Here is a 10,351-nt window from a genome sequence, read left to right as displayed (position 1 = left end):
CAAGTAATGCTTTCAGTAAAAATCAGTACTGACAAAAGGTAAATTATAACGCTATCATGATGTGTTCAAATGAATCTTGTATATTATAGTATTTGGCGAGAAAAGATGAAAGTTATCACATGTGTGATTTCCTAACACTACCTCTAAGCAGCTGATAATGCATAAATAGTGCTACTAATGCCAAGTTTTTTTTGTCACTAAAAATACAAATGCAAATAACCACTAAAGATAGATAGATATTATATTGGTATTATATCTAATAATGTCATAAGTGATCGTCTAACACTCACAGGGGCCATTTTTTTTTTTGCAGAACGAGATATTTTTACTTTCGATACTTTACAGTAAGTACGTTTTGCTGATTATACTATGGTACTTTTACTTAGTACGTAGGATTTTGAATGTAGGACTCATGCTTGTAATGGACTATTGGTATTGCATTGGTACTGTTACTTAAAGGATCTGAATAGTCATTCATCACTGCTGAGAATACAAAGTTTACATCTGAGTTGTGAGTGTGTGACTTGCTCCTCCTTTCTTTGAATTTGTTAGTTTGGCTTTTTATTTGACCCAATCTGTTTTAACATGTATGGAGAATGATCTTATACAGTAGGTGACAATGTTCATAAAAACATAATTGACAAAAGTTTTTTTGTCTCATCTTGATGGCAGATTCATTCACTTGTGTTAAACTTGAATGTACGACCTGCAGGACAATACACCTTCTATATGGTAATTTTTGCAGTGTAACGTTGGCTGTTGTGATTGTGCTCTTTTTTTTTGCACATTAAAGCTGTCTGCACTCTCACTGTTCAGACTAAATTGGGTTCATACATTCTGACTTTGTGAGGGCATTATTTCTTTCTCTGTGGCTACAGCTCCCCACTGGTATCCGAGCAAGATGGTGAAGTTGGAAACTCCATTATGGGCGGGCCCCTGATGAAAACCCATTAATGGCCCTGCAATCGGGATTGAGGTAGGGGAAAAGACCTGGCAGTGCAACCGCACACAAAGCCATAAAGCCTGATGTAGCTGCCTCTCATCGAGCATCTGCAGCTGAGGAAGAATAACTGTCTCGGTGTCTGCCGACCTGTTGAATTAAAGGGGGCATTAACTGCTGCTTCCTCTGCATTATTGATGGCCAGCTCCATTCCTGAGGCCATTATGCCTCCTATTTTTCCTCTTGCAATTTTCTGGTAGACGTCCCACTGTCTTCAAACACACTTCCGTGAGTGAAGGCGAGTGTGGGTTCAGGCAGAGGGCTCGCACTGCTCCCTGCAGGGTGCTGTTATTTTAAGCCGAACCCACCACAATCAATGTGTGTGTTGTTCCCTGTGTCAAGTGAGAGTTATCCCAGGATGACAAGCATGGCATGATGAGTGTTACGCAAGGTGCCACCTACAGTAACGAGAGCGAGGCCGCTGTTTGGCATTTGGGTGCCTTAAGGGTAATTGGGAGCTCTAAGCAGCCAACCTGACCCCGCATTAATCAGGAAATACAAAAGACATTTAATTAGCTGAAACTTCACAAATAGGCATTAAGAAAGATGGTTTATAGGATTAAAAACAAAATAGAACAAATCTTTGAATAAATGCATATCTGAAACAGGAAATGAAAACATGATTAAGTGTTACAACATAACCAAGACTTTGAATTCCTTGATCTGAACAAAACATACTCTATGATAGATCAATTAAAAATGCAAACAAAACTATAAAAATGATATGTAATGAAAAGACAACACTTCATTTGTCTTCTATACTACTGTGACAGAAACAAAAAGTGCAAATGCATCCAACAACAACTATGTACACACGAGACCTAAGTGCGAGATGCCGAATCACATGCTGCCTCAAACTCAGCGGATGGGTGCTCCTCATTCCCCACCTTTGTGTGACCTCAAAGAGACAAAAAAACAGACTTTATTCTTCTTTTTAGTTCGATTTTGATGCCATGTGCTCACTAACCGGGATTACCTCATGACTCACCTCAGCTGCCGCGTACATTTGTTGTTGAGCTCTCTCACAGAAGCTAATACTGCCGGCTTTATCTGCTCTCACACAGCTTGAGACACCTTACCTCACGGCTGACCTCATCCTGTCATATGATTTAATGAGCAGCGCTGTGTCACAAACCGCAGTGTCAGGGGTTTGACAGGTTAGGTCTATACAATGCACTAAAGATTAATGAGGTCATTTCCTCTGTGTGTGTGTGTGTGTGAGTGTGTGTGAAGGAGAGGAAGAATGACACTTGATGACTTTGGGATTCATACAATAAATGACATAAATAGACTCTGGTCTATATATCTGCTTGGAATGTAACAGCTCAGCCTGGCCAATGATAATAGCCTGACATTTTTTCATATTCAGTCCCCGGGGATTTGTGTATTCTGCCCTTTGATTCTGCCCGTGTGTGTGTGTTTGCAGAGTTGTCTATGAGGTAGATGGCTTTGGCTTTATGATGATAACACTCTCTCAGGGTGTCCAAAATCAATCAAATCCAAACCCAAATGCTTGCCTCGCATCTCCACAGGCTATCTCAAAGGTTGGTATTGATTATTCACCCATTCCTGCCTTTCGGACGGCCAGACGCAGGAGACATGGAGATGTGAAATGGAGAGACGATAATGCAGTTACTGGGGGGAAGCCTTTGTACACCAGCAGTAATGTTTGAGGAGAGAGGAAGTTGAATGTCAAAGAAAAACAGATGTATTATGATAACCATGGCGAGCAGGCAGGAGCCTAATGCATGTCAGAACACGCAAGTTCTTCTGAGCAATGGACTGTACGCAAATTATTAGGGGAGGACGGATGGTCAATAAAGGGAGAGGTTACTGTCATTTTCATTTCTGCTGATGGGAGGGTTATCTAACTATTTTAGGGGAGACAAACGATATACAATATTTATACCAAAAAGTATACTTTTATATGCACCACTGAGGTATGTTTTGCCTCATGCTGATGTTTTTGGTGTGAACATATTGCTGTGCACAATCCCTTCAGCACAGAGCAGTCACTTCTTTGCAGTTCACTCATTTTGTGGCTGTAATAAGCACTTATTTAGCAGTTCTTTATAGAACAAATAAACAGTGGTTGTATTTTGACCATTTTATATTTGTCATAAATATATTATTTTGATATATTCGGGTAAGGATCCCAAAAAATATATATATTTAAATGTATATGAATAATGGTGGGTAGGTGCCTTTAAAAATAAAATAGAATACAACATCCACCCAAATAAATGTGATACAGTCCCTAATATTTTGTATACCCACTGACAAACTTTAAGCACTTTATCCAAATCCATATCACACCATAAACTGGCTTCTTTGGTTTGTTTGCAATACATTTCCTCAATACAAGAGCAGGAAATTGATAACTAATCACATTAAATGTGTTAATCAACTTTGAAAGCCCATAAATAATGCTGTGAATTACAGTGAAGCCATTAATAACATTTAGCCGTGGATAGTGTGCTGCTGTCTTCAACGGGGGCACAACCATCCGGTCCTCATCGTCTAAAACTGGGTGAGATGAATGTCTGCACTTCTTCCTGTCACCACCACAGACCTCCACTGGGTGGCGCTAAAACACCAGCGCAGCTCCAGCAGCCTCCACGCTCAGGCTGATGATGAATCCGTCTGCTCTCTCTCATCCCTCGGATACTTCAAATCCGTTTCTCTGACTGCACGAAGACGTTGCCAAAACCCAACTGCAACCTGGACGGAGGATTGTAAAAAAAAAAATAATTAAAAGAAATGCTTGAATCCAGAAACTATGAGTGACAGTCCGGCGTGTTGTCCAGCTGCCGTGGCGCTCTGGCAGAGGAGAAGTTGGGAGTCAGAGTCGGAGGACCAGCAACTTTTATAGACTTTTAAATCCACCGCCTGCAAGTAGTCAGCAGCCCCAGTTTAGACTTATTTTACTCGGGGAGTGCGCGTCTGGAGAGCTTTGACATTAAACCAGTGTTCTTTAGGTTATGTGTTGTCGACGAGGGCGTCTTGAAGCGACAAGGAAATGGCATTTCTGTGAAGAGCAGGTCTCTGGTTTTTGTGGTTGACAATGGAGAATAAATGAAAGGGACGTTTCAGGGGATTAATTGACTGCAGCACAACGACAGGTAGGTTGACAAACCCTGAACATGTTACTGTCATATATGTTGTACGTCAAACTGGTGTAATTTGTAGCTTTTACTACGCAATGGAATTACAGACTTCAAACTATTTTATACTGCGAATTTCGAAAAAGCCTTAAAGCCTTAATAGCGCACGTGTGACTGCGAATCAGCCGAACCTGCGAATAAACTCATAGCTTCCACTATTGATCGCTTCCACTATGATGAATATTTATTAAGTTGAGATACACCGGCTGATCTACTGGAAACTAATGACTTTCAGGAGACGTGCAGGTGTAGCTGTAGGCTGGGGGAAAAAATCACTCAGAGAATATGAGATATGTGTGGCAACATGAAACCAGCGTTGGCTGCTCAAATTAGACAGAAATCATGTTTCCCCAGAGAGGGATCTGGCTGCTCATTTTGACTGAACAAAGACAAAAGGAAACGGTTTTTTCTATATGTTCATTTTTTTGAAATATATGAAAGGCAAATGTGTGTGTGTCTGTGTGTGTCTGTGTGTGTGTGGTCTCATCAGCATGCCCTCAAGTTATTATCTGATCATGGCTTTAGAGAAGAAGAATATAGAATCTAAATTTTCTGGATTTATTGATAATCTTGTGAAAAACTGGCATGAAATCATCCCTCTTTCTATTTTTGTCATTATCTATCCATCTATCTATCTATCTATCTATATATCTATCTATATATCTATCTATCTAATGTGAAAACGCTGCATAATATTTCCATATCTAATCGTTTCCATCGCCTGTACCTTGGTAAAGGTAACCCCCAAACCTAAACATGGCTCCCCACAGTATAGCCCTCTATCCAGTGATATGGGACCTGGAGCAGACTTCACAGCGTGGGCTGTGTCCTCCATCCGTGTGATTCCCCCTCAACTCCAACATAATACTAATATTAAAAAAAAAATAAAAAATCAGTTCCGGCTATAAGCGGCTTGTTGGTGACTTAAGAAAAGTACAATGCTGTTATCTTGTTGGATTATGTTGAGAAGAGACGGGTGGAGTCCCCAATGAGAACTGGCTCTTGTGTGTGCTGTCAGCTGCTCTGCACTCAGACTGTAGATATTTATGATTATGCTTACACACCACTGTGAATATTTCTCTTTCTACAACCCCTCCCCTTCCACTTCCTCTCTTACTTTTTTTTCTATCTCAGTCCATCTCCTTGCTCACTCCCTTCTTTTATCTGCCCTGGATCCTCTTGACAAGCCTTGTGCGGGCAGCTGTTGTTGTTTTTTTCTTTATTTGTTGTTTACCCCCTCAATTAGTGCTATCATCCTATTTCATCCTGCGGAATATGAGGACGGTAATAACCCTTACAGTCATAATGCAGGGTGATACAATTTAGCTGTGATTAATTGAAGTCCCCTCAGAGAGTCAAAGGAGGTGTAGATCTTCCCTTTCACACTCACTGACAGGCAACCCATTATATTGTTTTATAGATCGCCGTCAGTAGCCCTTGAAGCTGCCTGCGGCCCACTGTTATTCTGGAGGGTTTTATTGTGCAGCGTTATTGGTTGGTATTGCTGACAGGCAGAGCAAAGGCCACCCTGGGAGTACTGGAGATGGGATCCCTGTGACAGTTCCACTGTATTTGATAGTAACCCTGGAAACTTGGGACAGGGTTACTATCAAATACAGAGGAACGGTTGCTCGTGCCGTTTTTTGGTGGCACTGCATCTCGGCAAAAAACATCAGGAATGCAGAGGTTAGACAGATTAGACCGCAATGTCGGTCGTGCTTGTCTTCTTAAAAGCCACCGTCCCCACTGATATTGCAACAAACGGCAGCGCCCGCAGAAGGCTCAGCGCAGACGGAGGCTCGGAGAGAGCACTTGATATGCATGAGCCACCAGGTGATTTCCAGAGGAAGAGCACCGCGGATAAGAGGCTTGTCTCTAGTTTTAAGGAGCCACCCCAGGCAGTATTTGTGTTCTCCGCAAGCTTCCTGCTCACTCTGTCAGATCAATAGGGCATCATATGAGAGTCTGACTCGCGTTTGCAGGCATGAGAAAAAACAATACAGATTTTTTTGCACTCCAGTTATGTATGTATTCACAGCTCTGTGGTGGCTAATAAGATTGCCTGTTGAGACTACAGCCCTCCCAGCTGTCTCCATGTGAGACTGACGGCATCGCTGCAATTATACATGCAGGATGCATATACATGTGCATGTGTCTCACAGAGAACATAGCACTACATAGCACACATAGCACTGCAGCACCACGAGTTAACCATAAAATCCCGGGTGTTGCGTCATTTCAGAAGCTCCGTATTCACCCCCAGCCTTTGCAGATGTGGCTTAGTGGAACAATAAAAAGTCAACCATCTATCTACATGATTACACCCAATTTCGGCACCCCGAGATTCGCTGCTCAGCGGCGTTCATGGGCTAATGTGTTTAGAAAGCACAGTTTGTTCCACCTCTCAAAGCGCCAGCTCGAGCTGCTGGGGCGAATCCATCGGGTGTTTTTTAAAGGGAAATTCAAAGCCCCACCGTAGTGAGCGAAATGCAGCATTGTTCCGCTCGTGTGCAGCTCCGTCATGTACGGAGGAGGAGGAGGAGGAGGACATCCCATGTTTTATAGATGCCATTTAAAGGAGCATGCCCAAGATGGGCTGGATGCAATGAACTGTAACCGCGGACAAAACAGCAAGACAATAAACAAACAAATTGGTTTCCTGGAAGCCAGCAGTGTCCCAAACTCGCCCGGGCTGATCCTTGTCAATGCGGCTAGTTTTTTTTTTCGTCGTTTTTTCTCAGATTAGGCTGTGATGCAAAAACTCCACATTTTATTTATTCATGCTGATTTGCTGTGTATGTTTGCTTGTGTATGTGTATGAGTGTGAGTGTGTGTGTGTGTGTGTGTGTGTGTGTGTGTGTATATCCGAAGTGCAACAGTGTTTGTGAAAGTGGGTGTTTTCCTGAGTGTTTGTGTGAATGATTCGTTTGGGCACATCAGGCATGTGCAGGCTTCTGTATCTCTTACTGCTCTATTAACGTTGTGTGTGTGTGTGTGTGTGTGTGTGTGTGTGTGTGTGTGTGTGGTAATGTCATTGTATTCTATCAGTTCCTTCTGCTGTTTTACTCAATGTGCATGACTGGAGTTCAGACAGTGATCCTACAGGGCTCGATCGTGTAAAGTTCACATAAACACGTTGTGCTAACTCGAAGTAAACAGCTCATGTTATGCATGCATTCAAGGTGTATTTGTTTGATTTCTCTGCATAATAATATTTAATAGAGTTTGAAGTAGGAAGATCTATACCGGGCCTCGCTGGTTTCAGAATTAAAAGTCCCATTCATTTTTCTTTTAGACAGTGTGAGGTGACGGACCGTTTGGATGGTCATGAGATTGTCTTGGCTGAACCGTCAGCACAAAGCTTCTCTGTTCTTTGTTTACATAGCCGAGCTTGCCTTTCAGTGCATGTGAGCTACCCCGCTGTTTAGCTCGCTGCTCCGCACTGCTCTCATGTGGCGGGTTATAGACAATAACGCCATCACGACCAACAACGTTGTCCAGGAAGCGTAGCTCCCATCTTCCGGTTCCCCTTCAGGTCAACACTGTTAGCTCTGTCAGCACTGTTGCCGTTGTTTTCACTGTTAACACCGTCAGCACCGTTCGCTAACGCCCCGTTGAGAGCCGTGTGTAGGCAATAGATACGCTATGAATTTGGTGTTGAGCACCTTTACCCCAAGGCTGAGAAGCCATGTTTTGCTGCCCTCTATGTTTTTTAGTTTCAAGCCTTTTGACCCCTTTAACCACACCCAGCATCCCTGTTGAATGATGTCACAGCGTCCGGGAGTACACCTTTACATCATTCTAGCAAAGTGAGGACTTAAACCAATGGCAGAAAAAGAAGAGGGTGATAAGTTACTCTTTAACTACAGCTCCCAAGATGCATTTCAGTAAGAGACATCCAATCACAGAATCTTTAAATTTGTTGTTATGCATGACGATAATATCATGGGGAGTTAAAGATTATTATGTTGAGAAAACAAATAATATAAAATAAATATGTCTCTTTAAATATCCTATCTTATTGATCGTCTTTTGACCCCCCTTGTGATCCTGATCCCCAACTTGGGACCCGCTGCTGTAAACAAACCGTAGGATTTAGTGGTTTTAGATCACAATACGATGGTTTGGAAATGATTCTTCTTTCTTTTGAAATGTTTCCATCTGGATTCCCAGCTTACTTTTTTCATGAAGGTGATGACTCCTGCAAGCAAACTCACATTTCCTCAGCCCAAATGTTCCCGTCCATCCTGAACAAACTCTGTGCACAGTGGAGGAGTCACGTGCCTCGGCCTGGGAATTTAACCAGCTGACTCCTCAAGTGCTCTGGACACTGAGGACAATGAGGTTTGAGTGGAGAAGAGCCTCAGCAGAGCTCAGGAATCCACTCTTCCATGGAGGTGGTTTTCAGGCTTTAAAAACCAACCCCCTTTCTCTCTCTCTCTCTCTGTCTCTCTCTCTCTCCATCAATCTACTGCTGTTCCTTTTCCTTGAGGTAGTCAGCATTTGGCAGCTTTCACTCTTGATAATTCCCATCAACTCGTTCTCCAGCACAGCAGCGAGCAACTCAATTCTCCAAGCCCTTAACCATTGGCCCGGTGAAAAGGTCTGGGAATTGCAGATTTTTAGAAGCCCACTTCTAAACCCAGGTTCCTATTGGAGTTAGGGAGCTCTCATTTTCTGTTGGCAGATTTTCTCTCCCTCTCCTGCAGTGCCTAAGGATCCTCAGCAAATGTTTTTCCTCTCCTATACTTCTTTTCCGGTGTTGTTGTCAAGCTCCACCTCATGTGTGCAATCATTAGACTGCAATTTGAGTAGAACATTGCAATTACAGGGGTTTAAAAATGAGCCTGTTATTTTCTACGCTTGTTATTTCTTTGTCGAGAGAGCAGGAGAATGGCAATCTCTTTGTGATTATAATTAAACAAATTAGACTCAGAGAAATTGTCAATTAATGTCAAAGGTCTTACCATTTGCTTCATGTTCAGGCTCTTTTTTCATACTGGAAGTTGGACTGTTCACCCCTGTGGCACGCTAACATGATTTCGATGGGCCCTTCGTCTGCCTCTCATCACACAAACAATAGAAGGTGGGTTGGATTCTGTGACCCAACGGGAAGGCCGGTCAGGTTTCTCCATCATCAGATCCCAGCAGTGGAAGAGCTGAGGACTCTTCAAAGCCGTGCTCCTATCTTCAAAAGAAATGTGCCCATGTCATTAAATGCATTGTGCAGAAGCCAGTGTCTGAGTCTTGATCTAATGTACACGATGAGAATGAGAAACAGAAATCTGGATGCTTGTTTTATCTCTCCGCCATGATAGAATTAGCTCAAGGCTAGCTGCGGTTCATGCTCCTCTTTCATCTGTTTAAACACGCCTCCTCTATCAGTCAATTATGGGCACATTGAACTATAAATACATACAGAACATTTCACTTTTAATTATTCTTTTCCAGTGTGATTTGTCAAGTCACATTTCAATGTGACGAGCTGATGAAGCTCAGTATTGTGTGTGTGTGTGTGTGTGTGTGTGTGTGTGTGTGTGTGTGTGTGTGTGAGCGAGGGATGCAGAGGCTTCAACTGTGCTCTTGTAAACTGTACTTTTTGTAATAATTTAGGTGAATACAGTTTTGCTGAATTTGAGCCAGGGTTGTGTGGTAGTTGGTCTTGGTGCGTTAATAAAAGCTGTACACCCAGTGAATGCTGTAAAATAATATTAAAATAGAACGCAAATAATAGTATTCATATTTTATTAGATATTTTCCCCAAATTACACTAAATATATGAGAAGAAATAAGAAGATAATACAAAACATCATACGGATGAAAAATATGGTGAGAAAATACTCTTTTATAATGTACAAATCTGTATTGTAAAATTTGACAAATTTAAGGCATTGCTGGCTGGCCCTATGCTACTTTTTCATTATTCTAATCAATACATTCAAAAATGACTGCTATGTAGTTTTCCCAACTTATGGTAATAATGACAAAACATCTGGTTAGTGACATTTAGAGCTAAAGTTATCCGATCTTGTCGACAGTATATTGGTCCTGTTGACAGCTAAGCCAAACCCTAACATCACAAAGTTACAAGGCTTTTTATTTGTCACTGTACAACAGGGTTGCACAAAGAAATTCAGATTGTAGCCCCAATTTGCTTCATAGGAAAGAAAACAAAAAACCCGAGTAT

The 10,351-nt window shown here is 42.0% G+C and overlaps 1 protein-coding gene across 1 annotated transcript in view; it reads left to right on the top strand.

Moving 5' to 3' along the window:
* The first annotated feature begins 3,626 nt into the window (after positions 1-3,626).
* The window catches only part of tafa3a (TAFA chemokine like family member 3a), a 90,159-nt gene continuing 83,434 nt past the window's right edge, over positions 3,627-10,351 (top strand). Inside the window, exon 1 of the mRNA XM_031878769.1 lies at positions 3,627-4,122. The gene's annotated coding sequence lies outside the window, so the exon portion shown is untranslated. The remainder of the gene's footprint in view (positions 4,123-10,351) is intronic.

This window comes from Anarrhichthys ocellatus, unplaced genomic scaffold, assembly GCF_004355925.1.
Source record: "Anarrhichthys ocellatus isolate YVR2014 unplaced genomic scaffold, GSC_Weel_1.0 scaffold199, whole genome shotgun sequence".
Taxonomy (NCBI): domain Eukaryota; kingdom Metazoa; phylum Chordata; class Actinopteri; order Perciformes; family Anarhichadidae; genus Anarrhichthys; species Anarrhichthys ocellatus.
The sequence above is the reverse complement of the archived record's forward strand: the minus strand, read 5'-3'. Positions and strand labels throughout refer to the sequence as shown.